The following is a 15,297-nucleotide window of genomic DNA, read 5'->3' as shown; positions in this document are numbered from 1 at the left end:
CTTAGGATGCTTCAGTCTTCAAATATAAAACAAAATGTATCTTTCCTTGCACTAATGAGAAAAAATTTTTCTAAATTATGCATATTTTTCTTTTCAATATATTTTATGCTTTAAACCATTAAAACTATCTTTGGTAGTTCCTATTTTCTGCTCTCACATTTCTGAGCTGTCAGTAATTTGTATACAAAACTGTTACAGAGATGAAAATATTAGTTCAACTTTTCATTTGACTAAGTTCAGAACATCTTATGTTAAATCATAGCTGGCAAAGGTAACATTTAGTTGCTTGTTATTTCATGTTAAATTAAGATGAGAACAAAAAGAGCTCAACAATTTGAATAGTTTATATGAATAAGTTATAATGAAATGTCCAATTTTATTGAGTTAAAGCATTTTTCTGTACATTTTCAAATGTTACTCCAATTTAAAGACTTTCTGCCTTTTTTCTAACTAGACCTTTTTTGTGTAAGAGTGATATTGCTTTCATTTAAAACTCAGTCATTTAAATACCAAATGTATAAACATTATCTACACACTGTACAACAACAGCACGCTTTGAAAATTCATTACTGAAAAATAATTATCTGTAGATGAAATCTGCAGCAGAGACATTGCTATCAATCCCACTTAATAGTATCATTCTTCAGTTTTTCTTATAAATTAAAATTTTACCTTTTTTCAAATAAAATGTAAAATATTTTCATGCCAAAAGCAAGATCTTTATTTTGTTGTATGGAATTGTGAATTCTACAGATGTCAAATATAAAAATCTCACTGACCTCAAGTTTTAATGAGAAAGACAGATATGTCCTGGTAAAGGAAAAATGCAGGCTTGTTTTATAGGAAAATAGAGTAAATTAATCAATCTAGAGATTGTGTCTCTTAGGTGATGATGAAACAAATTAGTCCGTATAAATTTAATTCAATTATATCTATACTTGATATTATTTACCTGACTTGTCTTAAAAATATAAAACATATAATGTGTTTTTAAAAATTATGAACATTTAGTTAATCAGGAAGAGTATACCTAAGAAGCCACCTCCTCTGGCTACCTCAGGTGCCAGATTCAAAAAGATCCCTATTCTTCAGGCAAATCTGTAAAATGTGGCATTGATATCCACAGACCTCCATGCATGAATAATTACAGGGAAAAGATTAAGCTAAATAATAATGTGATGATAATAATAAGGTGTTGGTTTTATCCTAAACACAGTCAGTAACAGTGCTGGTTGGGGATCATTCCCATAGGGAGGAGGGGAGGATGTAGAATTCACCTCCCCCAACACATCAATCACATCAAAAATACATCCCACGTGGAACAATTCTCCCAGCACAACCACCAACCGGAAGCTGACCGAACAGCTCCTTTACAACCAAAACTGCAAGGGAAAGCCACATAATGAGGAAGGATGGACAAAAAGGCATACGGTGGAGACCCCCACCCAGAGGGAGGCCTCTGAAAGGAAGGGGAGGTACATAGCCCGCAGACCTCGTCCTGGGGAGCAAGCAGGCCCGCCAGGGGTCCGTCCGGGCCCTGCGTGGCGGACACGCGCCTGCCCGGGGCTGAGTGAGCCGCTGGCGAGACAGGAGTGCCGAGGAGCCCAGACGCCGAGACGCCGCCCTCACCAGGGCGCACGCGCGCTCCTGCAGCAAGCCTGGCAGAGAGCGCCCGGCACTGGGGCCGCACCGGCTCCCCGCTCCCAGGAAGGCGGACACCCCTTCTCACTCCACCCCACAGCTTGGGGCAGGGTCAGAAACAGCCCTTCTAACTAAGCAGACACAACCTCCGGCCTGGGGTACGACCCGGAGGAGCAGCAGCGGTCCTCGTGAGAAGCCCCAGGCCCAGCAGGCCAAGGGCGGGCCTGCTCTCCGCTCTGCGCACGCCGCCACCGTCTGGCGCTCCACCTGGGGCAGACGGCCGGGACGAAGGTGAAGGCAGGGGCGGAGCGAAGGCCCAGAGGTGTGGCGTGTGGTGGCGCTGGCTCCCTCTGCGCCCCACGGAGCTCTGAAATCTGCAGTCGCCTCAGTTCTCGCAGCCGCAGGGCCCGCTCCCCGAGTCCAGCAAATGTTCCAGCCCGGCCGCTCTCTGCCGGGGCCTTGCACTCGGCCGGGATGAGCGCATCAGGGAAGGGATGCACCCTTGGGAGTAAGGCTGTTGCGTCCTACACAGCTCAGGAGACCTCGGGGCACACGCGCCTTACACACTTCAGCGCTCCCTGCAGACTCAAAGGGGACAGAGACGGCTTGAGCTGACCCTCAGGATGATTCCTCCAGCAGTATGGCAGCAGATCCCACCCCTGACGGGCCAGCAAGAGCCACGCGCAGAAGAGAGGTCCTGCATCTCACTATGCGCTTAAATCCTCCATCAGCCACACTCCCTACCAAGGTGACGCTGGCCAGCTCACCTTAAGGAAGGCTGTGGTGAGTGTGCACGGGGAAGTCTGCCCTTGCACGGAGGCGGTGGACACACAGACTGCATGGGAATATTCTCACATAAACATCCCTTTCGGAACCACAATAGGTAACTATGTCTCCTAAATTCATAGAGAAAGAGAAGGTTGGTAAAATGAAAAAGCAGAGAAACTTCTCCACATAAAAGGGAAAGAAGAATCCCCTGGAAGAACAAATAATGACTCAGAGATCAGTAATCTACCACACACAGAATTCAAAAAGGTGACAAAAAAATGCTAACTGAATTAAGAAATAGTATCAATATAAAGACAGATCATTTTTTTTTTAAGACAGATCATTTTAACAAGGAACTAGAAAGTAAAAAGATGATCCAAATATAAAAATGACAATTCAATTTCTGATGTAAATAGTGATCTAGAAACATAGCTGACTAAATAACACAGAAGAATGAATGAGTGATCTGGAAGATAGAATAATAGAAATAATCCAATCAGGGCAGCAGACAGAAAAACAAATTTTTAAAACATGAAAGCAACATATGAGATCTATAAAATAATATAAGACATGCCAAGTTATGCATAATTGGGGTTCCAGATGGAGAAAAGAGAGAAGGGGATTAAAAATGGATCTGAAGAAAGTATGGCTAAACACTTTTCAAACCCAAAGAAGGAAACAGGTATCCAGGGACAGAGGATCCCAAACAGGATGAATTCAAATAGATCCAAACCAAGTCAAGGCATATTATAACAAAAATGGCAAAGGGTAAAGAGAGAAATCTAAAGGCAGAGAAGAACAAAACAGTCATATATGAGGGACTCCTCACAAGACAGATTTCTTCTCATAAACTGATTTCTTTCTCATAAGCTAATTTCTCTGAAAGAGAAAAATCTGAGAACTTGGATACTCTAACCGACAAGATTGTCATATATAATAGAAATCGTTTCTCAAACAAGCAAAAACTGAAAATATTCAGCAATACTAAACTTGCCTTACAAGAAATATTAAAGGGTCTTCTCTAACTGGAAAAGAAGCAAGAATCTACAGGAAAGGGAAAATCCCAGTGGGAAATGAGAATATATAGTAAGGATTGAACATTGCTTAAATAAGCCACTGCACACATCAAAAAATTGTAAAATCAACTATAACAGCAGTACAATGATAAGCATAAAGATGTAAAAAAGGACATAAAAAATACAAAGTGTGGAGGAGGGGAGTAAAAATTTAGATTGTGGAGAATGTATTTGAACTTTAATGATTATCAATTTAAAGCTAGCAGATTTAAAGCAAAATATATGAACTCCATGTTAACTATGAATCAAAAAACTAAGAGATCCAAAAAACTAGAAAGAAAGGAACTCAAATATATTACAAATCAAAATCAAACCACAAAAAGAAAAGCATAAGGAAGGGAAATGAACAAAGAAGAACTATGAAAACAACCGGAAAACAAGGAATAAAATGACAATAAGTACCTAGCTATCAGTAATGTCAATGGACTAAATGTTCCAATCAAAAGACACAGGGTCGCTGACTGGATTAAAAAAAACAAAAACAAAAACAAAATAAGACTCTTCAACATGCTGCCTACAAGAGACTCACTTCAGGGCAGAAGACATACACACTGAAAGACATTTCAGTCAAGTGAACAAAGACCAGACAAAGTAGAATGGCAAAAATGGTGCTATTTAATGATCAAGTGGTCAATACCCAAAGAGGATATTACAGCCAGTAACATATACACACTAATACAGGAGTACCTAAATATATAAAGCAATACTAACAGGCAAAAAAGGAGAAACTGACAGTAATCCAGTCAAATTTGGATTTAATATGTAATATGTTAATTAATACATAAATATTTAATATTTAATAATAGTTAAATAATAGTTAAATGTTAACTATGTCAATGGATACATCATTCAGAAAGAAAATCAACAAGGTAACAGAGGTCCTAAATGACACAATAGATCAGTTGGCCTTAATTCATATCTACAGGACACTACATTCAAAAACACAGAATATACATCTTTTTTTTTCAAGTGCACATGGAGCATTCTATAAGATATATCACATACTAGGTGAAAAAAAAAAAAAAAAAAACAAGCCTCACTGAATTTAAGAGGATAGAAATTATATCAAATATCTTTTCCAACTATAGAATACGAAATTAGAAATCGACTACAGAAAGAAAACTGGGAAGAAAACAAACACATGGTATCTCATAAGAAAATTCTATGAACAGTTCTATGCCAACAAATCGGACAACCTAGAAAAAGTAGACAAATTTCTAGAAACATAGCCTGCCAAGAGTGAGTCAAGAAGAAACAGACAATTTGCATAGACAAATCACTACAAGTGAAATAGAATCTGTAATTAAAAATAAAACTCCCTGCAAATAAAAGTCCAGGACTGAATGGCTTTTACAGGGGAATTCTATCAATAATATAAAGAATATGAGGCATATAGATGCAAAAATTCTCAATAAAATATTAGCAAACCAAATCCAACAATACATAAAAAGTATCACATACCATGATCAAGTTGGATCCATTCCAGGGTCACAAGGATAGCTCAACATGTGCAAATAAAACAACAATTGATATCAATAATATGTTACGTTAACACAAGTAAAGGCAAAAACCACATGATCATCTTGATAGATGCAAGAGCATTTGACAAAATTCAACATCCCATTAACGATAAAAAGTCTCATCAAAGTGAGTATAGAAGAAACATACCTCTACATAATAAAGGCCATTTATGACAAACCCACAACCAACATAAGACTCAAGTGTGAAAAACTGGAAGCTTTTATGCTAAATTCAGAAACAGGACAAGGATTTCTACTCTTTCTGTTTCTATTTAACTTGGTATTGGACCTCCTACCCACGGCGATCAGACAATAAAATGAAATAAAATATCCCCATTGTAAGGGAAGAGGTAAAAGTGTTAGCCATGGCAGTTGATGTGATACTCTACACAGAAAACCCTGAAGTCTCAACCCCCAAATTTTTAGAATAAATGAATTCAGCTGTTGCAAGTTAATATATAGAAATCTGATGCATATCTATATGCTAATAATGGAATATCAGAAAGAGAAAAAACAAATCCCATTTAAAATTACCTAAAACAAACACCTAGGAAGAAACTTAACCAACAAGGTGGAAGACCTATATGCTGAAAATTATGAAACTTTGATTAGGGTAACTGAAGATGATTCAAAGAAATGGAAAGGTATCCCTTGGATTGGATGAATCAATATTATCACAATGGTCATACCACCCAAAGCAATCCCTATTTAATGCAATTCCTATTTTAATACCCAGGACATTTTCCACAGAAACAGAAAAATATAATCCTAAAATTTATATGGAACTACAAAAGACAGCAAATTTCCAAAGTAATCGTGAGAAAAAAAGAACAAAGCTGGAAGTATAACCTAGATTTCACCATATACTACAATATTCTAGTATTCAAAAGTATGGTGTGGGCACAAAAACAGACATATAGATCAACAAACAGAATAAAGAATCCAGGAACAAAACCACACATCTAAACTCATTTAATCAGTGACAAAGGAGGCAAAAATGTACAATGAAGAAAAGATAGTCTTTTAAAGCCAAGAAAGCCTGACAGCCATATGTAAATCAATGAAATTAGAACATTCCTTCACACCATATGCAAAAGTAAATTCTAAACGAATTAAAAGCCTAAATTTAAGACATGACACCATAAAACTCCTAGAAGAGTACATAGCTGAAACACTCTTTGACATAAACTGCAGCAATATTTTCTTAGATCAGTCTCCCAGGGTAAAAGAAAAGCAAAAATAAATAAATGGGACCTAATTAACTTAAAAGCTTTTGCACATCAACAAAACGAGAAGAAAACCTATCAAACAGAAGAAAATGTCTCCAAACAATACAGTGACGAGAGACTTTGTTCAAAAATATTCAGAGTTCATACAAATCAATATTTTTTTAAAAAAAATCTGAATATTGTCAGAAGATTTGAGAAGAAATGTTTCCAATAAATGCATACAGATGATTAACTGTCTTATAAGATACTCCACACTGCAAATCAATAGAGAAATGCAAATTAAAATCACATTGCAGTATCACCTCACACCTCTCAGAATGACTGTTATCAAAGTATATATAAATTGCAAATGGAGCATATGTGGAGAAAAAGGAACATTCACACACTCTAGGTGGGATTGTAAAATGGTACGTGGAAAACAGAATGGAAGGAAACTGATACAGCAGTTTCCATATTTCCAGCTGGAAATATGATCCAGCAATTCCACTCCTGAGTGTGTATCCAGCAAAAACAAAAACACTAACGCAAACAGATACATGCATCCCAGTGTTCAGCACTATTTGCAATACTCAAGATATGGAAACAACCTAAGTGACCTTCAGCCGATGACTGAATGAAGACAATGTGTGTGTATCTGCAATGAAATTTTATTCAGCTACGAAAAGATGAACTATGGCTATTTGCAGCAATATTGGTTGACCTAGATAATATTATGCTAACTGAAATAAGTCAGACAAAGGCAAATACCATAGATTGCTTGTATGTGGAGTCTAAAAAATAATACAAATGAATCTATATACAAAACAGAAACAAATCTATAAACATAGAAAACTTATGGTTACCAAAGGCAAAAGGGAGGAGGGGAATATAAATTAGGAGTAAGGGATTAATAAATACAAGCCACTATACATAAATGATTTCACATTTTCAAAAATGTTGAGGCTCAGTTCAAGATCTCGTTTTTTCCTTGAAACTATGTATTTGTGTATTTGGCCCCAAATTATTTCCTACAAGCTGGTCTCTTTTGACATTTATTCCCAGAACACCATAAAAAATTCTTTCCACATTTAAAAAAACTCTAGGGGGTTTGTTCCCACAAACCTATTTGTTCCCACAAATAAATAAGTTCCCAGAAGCATGAATGTTTTATACTATTTTTGTATCCATTATTGAACCTAGTAGATTTCTGAGTGCATGATCATTAATTCAATAAATACTTACAGATGGGTTATATCTGAAGGTTATAGGCAGCTTTCTAAATATTAAACTAGAATGCCCTTGAAAGGCTGTTCAGTGGAAGATACTGATTAAAATAGTCTGTTCATTTACAAGAGGAGGTTTCCAGCTGATCGATTTTATTGCCTGTTATTTAGACAATCCAAACACTGTAACAGGGAGTATCTTGTAAACAAAATTTGCCTTGACTATTGGGCATAACCAGCTTTAACTGCTACTTTCAATCTCCCCTAAAGGCTCAGAAGGAACTAAAATGTGAAGTGTTTAGCAGGGAGATGGACCAAAAATCAAGTTAGTGCAGAAAGTAACTTGAGTAAGAAACAGAGAAACAGAAATCATGCACACTCTAGGAACAATATGCCCTGCATCTCTCCAATTTCTCCTTCATTCATGTTTTGGTACCACACATTACATCTTCTCTCAGTACTCGCAGGTCTAAGTGTAACTTGCTATAAATCTTGTCTTCAAAGAGAGGTTTATACATCTTAGGTGACCACTGATTTAACTATTCCTAGCTCCTATCATTTGGATAATTGAAGCCTGGCCACCTCCTTCCTTTGTCCCACCATGTAATTTAATGAGTTTTAACCATAATTTATGGGATTGAGATTAAATAAACAAACAAAGCATGGATGACAAGAGTGAAAAGGATTCCGAAGTAGAAAAATCTCCAAAGGGAGCCAGCGAGCCATTGGTGATCTAAAATCTGAGGCATAAGCTGTACTTTTTTCTTTCTTCCTTTCCAGCAACAAAAAATAGGCTGGTGAAAGCATGACTGGATAGCTTGGAGATGCTACTTTGTTCATGGAAAAGAAAGGACTTTGCCATTTACGTCTTATGGGTCACCTAGAACTTTGTAAGAGCAGAATTACAGAGTTGGAGTGAACTTTAGAAGTGATCTTGTTGAGACCTTACTAGTAACTGCTAACTAAATTGTTTTCTATGTGGCCTGTTTCAGAAAATTGTTGTCTCTTCCATTGCCAAGTATGTGACTGAGCCACTGGTAAAATGATGATATATATGGTTCCGTATGAGATTGATGATTTGAGTGGCCTATCAGTGGAATCTTTGCCAGGTCTGGGAATGAGCGTTCCCAGCACCATGGGACACAATGGCCATGCAGTGCCCCCAAACCTTGGTCAAATTTATGAAGGAGCCTCTTTATGGCTATGAAGGGACCTTGCTGATCAGAAACTGGCCCTCGCCAGCTGCCTCTGCAAAGATTAAATCATGAGCACTTCAGCTACTGCCCTTCCACACTCCCTAAAAGGAATTCAGGGTAGATATTAGGAATTAGGCAGTTACACTGTGCTCTGGGGAAAATTGGCAAAACAGGGGTTCAGAGAGTCAGATATTTTCACATATATATAAATATATGTATATATATATTTGTAAATATAAATATATGTATATATATTTATTTATATATATTTATTTATGATCCAAATTCTTGGCATCTTCTCATACCTAGAGAAATGGTAACATCACAGGCTAATATCTGGTCCTGGTTCTCCTGGCTAGCCTTTATTCTAGGCACATTTTCAGCTCTTCTATGTTTATGCATGCTTTAAGTTTGTTTCTTTGAATATGCAGCAAACGGATCGCCAAATGGTAATACAAAAGTGTGCACAATTGCTCAGTCATGTCAGGCTCTTTGCGACCCCAGGGACTGCAGCCCGCCAGGCTCCTCTGTCCAAAGAATTCTCCAGGCAAGAACACTGGAGTAGATTGCCATTTCCTTCTCCAGAGGATCTTCCCAACCCAGAGATCGAACACGCATCTCCTACATTCCCTGCATTGACAGACTGGAGAAGTCCCAATACAAGAATATCACCCAGCCAAGACCCAAGACAACTTCACCTGCCCTACTGCTACTGAACAGAACAAAATCGTACACTCTTGCAAATGTGATTTTAATGTTACTCTTCCTGCCCATACAAGGTGTAGGGTTGGACGGACATGATGTGCCAATTTCATGTGTTACCTGTTGTTTTTAGAGAAAAACATTGATTACCTCATTTTTACTAGAAATTATCTAAATTTTGATAACTGCAACCACTTACTGACAGACTGTGACGAGGCCACCGCAAGACGGGACGGACTTCTTGAGTTTGAGAACACTGCTTATTGGCACACTCCATCAATGACTGTGAGTGGACTGTTTCGCTAAGCCTACAGTACGTTCTGCACTGTTACTTATAGAAGGAATAAGACTGCTCGTGTTGTTCTGCCTGGTTCCTATACTTTTCAGCCTACATAGCCCTGGGGCTGACTGTTAGGAAAATGAAACAGTCTTGCTTAGGCTTCAGAGACAAAGCAGAACAGGCTCCTTGCGTTGCTCCTAGCCTGCCTGGACACTGCTCTGACAGCGAGTGGCCGTCCTGAGTGCCCCGATCGCGTGCTGCCAGGGCGAGCCTAGCGACATGGTAAGTAGATGGCTGAGCCCCTGGAGGGACTCTGGCCAACCCGGCCCCGGGCTTAGCAACAGCCCGAGTTTGACAAGACAAAACAGACAGCATCAACAGGAAGCCAGAGCTGCAGTCGGCTCACAGATTGATGACGATGTCAGCTTGTGTCCCGAGATTATATACAAGCGGAACCGAACTGCAGAGTTTCAGGTCTCACCCACAGCGTGGACTTGCTGCCTGGGACCTCTTCCCAGCTGGGACTCCAGATGTGCTGAGTCACAGGACTTCCCAGGAATGTTTAAGTCTAGGTGTTGGTCAAAACCCAATTTGGTGATGTAGCCTTGGTTGCTTCTTTTTCTCTTTTCTTTTAATGCTAGTTTATTGAAAGTAAGCTAGATAATTCTCTAATAAATATTGGTATGATTTATTTGTGAAAAAAAGAAATAATCTTGTTGAAACTTTTGGACAATACTGTATATGTTAAATTATTAAAATTGAGATTTCATATCCATAAAGTATGGGTAATATTTTCTCCTTGATCTTTATGATTATTGAAAATATGAAAGTCACTTGGAATTACAAAAATAAGTTTTATAAATGAATTTTTAAAAAATGAAACATACTGGTTCCTCAAAATGTTAAACATAGAACTAACATTGACCCCCACTGCGTACTCAGTCATGTCTGACTCTTTGTGATCCCATGGACTATAACCCATGAGGCTCCTCTATGCATGGGATTTCCCAAGCAAAGATACTGGAGTGGGTTGCCATTTCCTCCTCCAGGGGATCTTCCCAACCCAGGATCGAATCTACCTCTCCCAAGTCTTCTGCATTGCAGGCAGATTCTTCACCACTGTACCACCAGGGAAGCCCCAGAATAAGCACCCTTCAATTCCAATCCTAGGTATATACTCAAAAGAATTGAAAACAAGTGTTCAAGTAAATATTTGTACACATATATTCATTACCCAGAGGTGAAAACAACTTAGATGTGCATTAGCAGATGAATGGATAAACCAAATGTGGTACAGTCATACCATGGGATATTATTCAGTCCAAAAGAAGAAATGGAGAACTTATGCATGTAACAGTGTGGATAAGGCTGAACTTTGAAAATATTATACTAAGTGAAAGAAGCCAGACACAAAGCATACATATTCTGCAATTCCATTTATATGAAATATCCAAGGGGGTTAAGTCCATACAGGAAGTAAGCATATTGGTCATTATAAGAGGTTGATAGTAGATAGACATGGCATCCCGCCTACAAGTATAGGGGCTCTTCTGTGGATGATAAAGTTTTTTAGAACTAGCTAGAGATGATGGAACAGCGTTGTGAGTATACTAAATGTCACTGAATTGCATACTTTCATAGGGTAAATGTTATGTTATATAAATTTTACCTCAATTTAAACAAAAAAGAAATAAAAAAGAGGTTGAAATGTTTCTATCATACAACTCAGGTTGCAACTGACAGTATCATCCAGTTTAAATCCTCAAATTTTTCATTATACCCTCACCCCTTTCTCTTCATGATCCATATTAATTTCACTAATATTATATTTAGCAATTCACAGAGATCTATCCTACATAAATAGCTGCTTCTGTTTTTAAGTACGTCTGTGTTCATTGGTTGATTTTTTTAAAAAAGAAATAGTAAACATGAATATAAAGTAAAGATTATAACCCTTCTGTGATTTACATTTGAATGCCATTTATGTTGCATTTGCATATTCTTTATGGAAAAAGCTACACACTTCAGTTTGTATTCAGCAATATCCACCACTTTAAATTATTGGCAGGGAGTAGCTATTTTGCATTAGTCATTTTGCACAGTTTATAATGTAATGATTATAATCCAACCCGAAGGACAAAATACTATATTTCCAAGAATGGAATTGGACTCACATTTATCTTTAATGTAGAATACATTCTATTTTAAAATGCAGAAAAAATTTTTTTTAATAAACAGCAGTTGTGGAGGGTCACAGTTGGCAAAACCTGTTATGGACTAGCTCAGGCATTAGTTTTTGACTGTCCAAGACACTAGTGAATCACCTATGACAAGTCTAATTAAAATAATTTCAGCTCCGTAACTGGGATACTAAGCAGATGGTAGAAATAAAGAAGTGCTGAACTAACCATAAATAACTGAGACAGGGAAAAGTGCAAGGGGAAGGGCAAGCTAGTGCCAGCAGTCTGCGTGGGCACGGGTAGTCTCCCGTCTGCTAGCATATGCCTTTAGCATCGTACCTTTGCAAATACACGTTGTGAGATATACGACATCATCCTTGGAAGCTGAGCATTTTAGATGCTATAAAGATAATCCATAAAATGTAGCTAAGGCTTATGACAATCTATTGAGGAATGACATAAAAAGCATATAAATGAGACAGACAATTGGAAGGTGATATAAGGGTTCATAGTCCCTGTGAGCAATGAATTGATAGTAGTAATTTGATTATATAATTTCTCATCATAAAGCCAATACTCATCTTCATAGTGAAATCTGCTTCTCCTCCTGTCCAGAGGCTTCCAACAGAATGGCATTTGACTGTGATGGGATTTAAATTGTTAAAGCAGAAAATGATCCTTTACAGTTCTCCTGTCTGAACTCAGGGAACTGCACACCAACGCAATGACTGTTCACAGAGCACGTATTCCCAGAGCAGATTCCTTGACTTTTACTACCACCCGTGACACAGTCAGACAGCATTTCATGGGCTCACTTGGAAGAAATGGGTGAAATAGACCTGGATGTGCCATACCAGAGAATTTCTCAGGAATTCTGGGTGTGAATAAACAATTCAGGCAACCTAGTTATCTTCTCTATTCTTCTATTTTCTCAACATGCATCACAAACGGTAGCGAAGTTTGAGTATTAAACTGGACGGGAGATGCCCTCTGCTCGAGTCTCCTGGCGGTCTGATCTACATGTAGCCCTGGCTTAGGTCTAACAGAAGAACAGCAAGGGGAAGTCATAGAATTCCAGAGGGACAGTATTCAGTTTTTTCTCCTCTTTAAAAATACTCCTTGGATGAACACACAGCTTAGAAGGCGCAGCAGGGATCTAAAGCAGAGAGACCAAACTTGAACTGAGCTGTAGGAGAGGACACCACGTCTTCTCCACGGAGCTCGCCAACACCGCCACCACTGGGAACCCCGAGTTGTCTCACCTTCATTTCCCTTGAATCTTTATTATTTTTTCCATTATCACATTATCAGCAGTTACACCCCAGAATTAAAACATCTGGAGTCTATAAGAACTTTGGTTACCAAAGGAATGAAAAAGAAACTAAAAGGCACTTATGAACAGTGGCATGAAATAATTAGCCCATCATGGCTTGCCCCAAATTACAATGTTCATATGATGTGAGGTTAACCTCTGCTGATTTATGAGTACATTTCTGTTTTTTTGTGATCATACAATATTTCTGTCCTTTTCCAGTGTGATATTTACCTTCTCTGTGGACATCAGACTTTTAAAAGTACTTCCTGCAGGTAAAATGTACTTGGTTTGTTACTATTTAAGAAATATTTGATCATTGGCACACATGTTTATTTGATTACCGGCAAGCTCATTAGTGAGTACTTTTGGGTAAGTTGTCCTTGATTCTTGTTCTGATTAAAAATAAGTAGACAACATCTGAGGTTTGATTTGGGGGACTGAGCTAATGCCTGGGTGTAATGAATGGAAGAGGGGATTTTACTAAAAATATTCAGGATTTACTGCAGAAGATTGAGAATAAAAAGTGCTTAAAAATTTGAAGTAACATCTGATACATTATGAAAATACAGACATTCAGAAAATAAATAATGACTCTAGAATAAAATGGTGCCAGAATAAAAATATCAAAACTTTAATTCATTTCAAAATTCTTATTTCTAAGTAACTCTTAGATTTTTCAATTAGAATTGTTTTTAGCTCTTTTTCTCTCTTTGTTTTTATAGTTCTCCTGGGTTTTGATGCTGCTTTTGGAGAAAATGTTCTTAATTTTAACTCAGCTGAGGGTACTCTCCCATTTTACATTTCATAAATTGTGGAATCACTTATTATCTTTCGTAAGACAATCCAGTTTAAAGGAGGCTTTAAGTCCCTATTTTCCCTTCTAATAAATGCAGCTCTGAAAACTGTCTAGTTAATAATAAAGAGATTCTTAAGTGGGATGGAGGAAGGAGCAATGAAACCATTCGAAATGATAAGAGTTTCCAAAAGTGAAAACAGAAAGTGGACTGGCGATGAGATGTAATTTTGCTTTCATGAAGGCTTAAGGAATGACTGCCTTTATGAAGAATGATAAAATTACATTTTAGAGGCAAGGAATGCAGAGGTCTATAGAGGAAGACGTATCCCTTCTGTTAAGACTAAAAATGAGGGCTCTACTTAAATCTCTTTTGGCACTAGAAAAATCTTGTGAAATTGAGTTTCATATTCCATGGACATGTCAAGATATCTTATTCACCTAAGAAACAGTTTCACCTAAAAATGTGACTTGTTCTGCACCATCACAGGCCTTAATTTAAGCAGAGCACTTCTACTTTCAAGGAGCATCGTGCTTGCATCAGCTTCATCAGGGTTACAAGGTAAGTGGAGAATTGAGGCCATCAATTTTAGGGCCATAGAGTTGAAATGTCTAGATTTTAGAAACTGACTTTAGATACATCTTTATGGGCTGTTTTTATTGGTTTAGGCCACAGCATAATGAGATCTATGAAAGAATTATTTTAAGTCTGAATTTAGCTTAAATCAGTAAGCGTAGTTTGTCATTCACTTCCAGAAAGATCTCATATGAGAGTGAAGTATTAGAAAAGACAGAGGTCATTTAAAAGTGCATCTAAAGGTCACTAGTTCAAAACCCTTTCTTTCATATAAAAATGTGAGTACAGTCTGCATTTTAAATAGTGAGAGAGGAAAAATGAATATGTAAATAATTATTTAAAAATATAGACAAGGATGAAACAAGCTTCTAATGAAAAATAACACTTTGCTTTGAAAACTAAGCTAGATTTTCTTTGTGGAAATTGCACACAATTAAAGAAAACTAAAAGACCCAAATCACCAATATTGAACCACAGAAACTTTCAAAAAGGGTACTACAAATGCTCTTTCAGGAAATAGTTTAATTAATAAGTAGGTTCACTTGGGTGACTTTGTCTCTCTCTCCAATATGAAGGTGAGGAAATAAAGCTGATTAAGCTCTGATAATTACAGTAACCAGGAAAATGTTTCTGTGTTCTTCAATTTGCAGCACTAAAGAATATCCTGAAGATAAAATGAATAATCAGTAAGATGGTATTAAAGGACAAATTGTTAATGGCCCTTCTGTTGTAGGGAAAATCATACCAGATTAATACTTTTGTAATTGAAATGTGAAACCATCTATTTTCAGATCAGTGACCCCACTGATCGCCAGGTT

Source organism: Muntiacus reevesi, chromosome 1 (assembly GCF_963930625.1).
Source record: "Muntiacus reevesi chromosome 1, mMunRee1.1, whole genome shotgun sequence".
Lineage (NCBI taxonomy): Eukaryota > Metazoa > Chordata > Mammalia > Artiodactyla > Cervidae > Muntiacus > Muntiacus reevesi.
The sequence above is the reverse complement of the archived record's forward strand: the minus strand, read 5'-3'. Positions refer to the sequence as shown.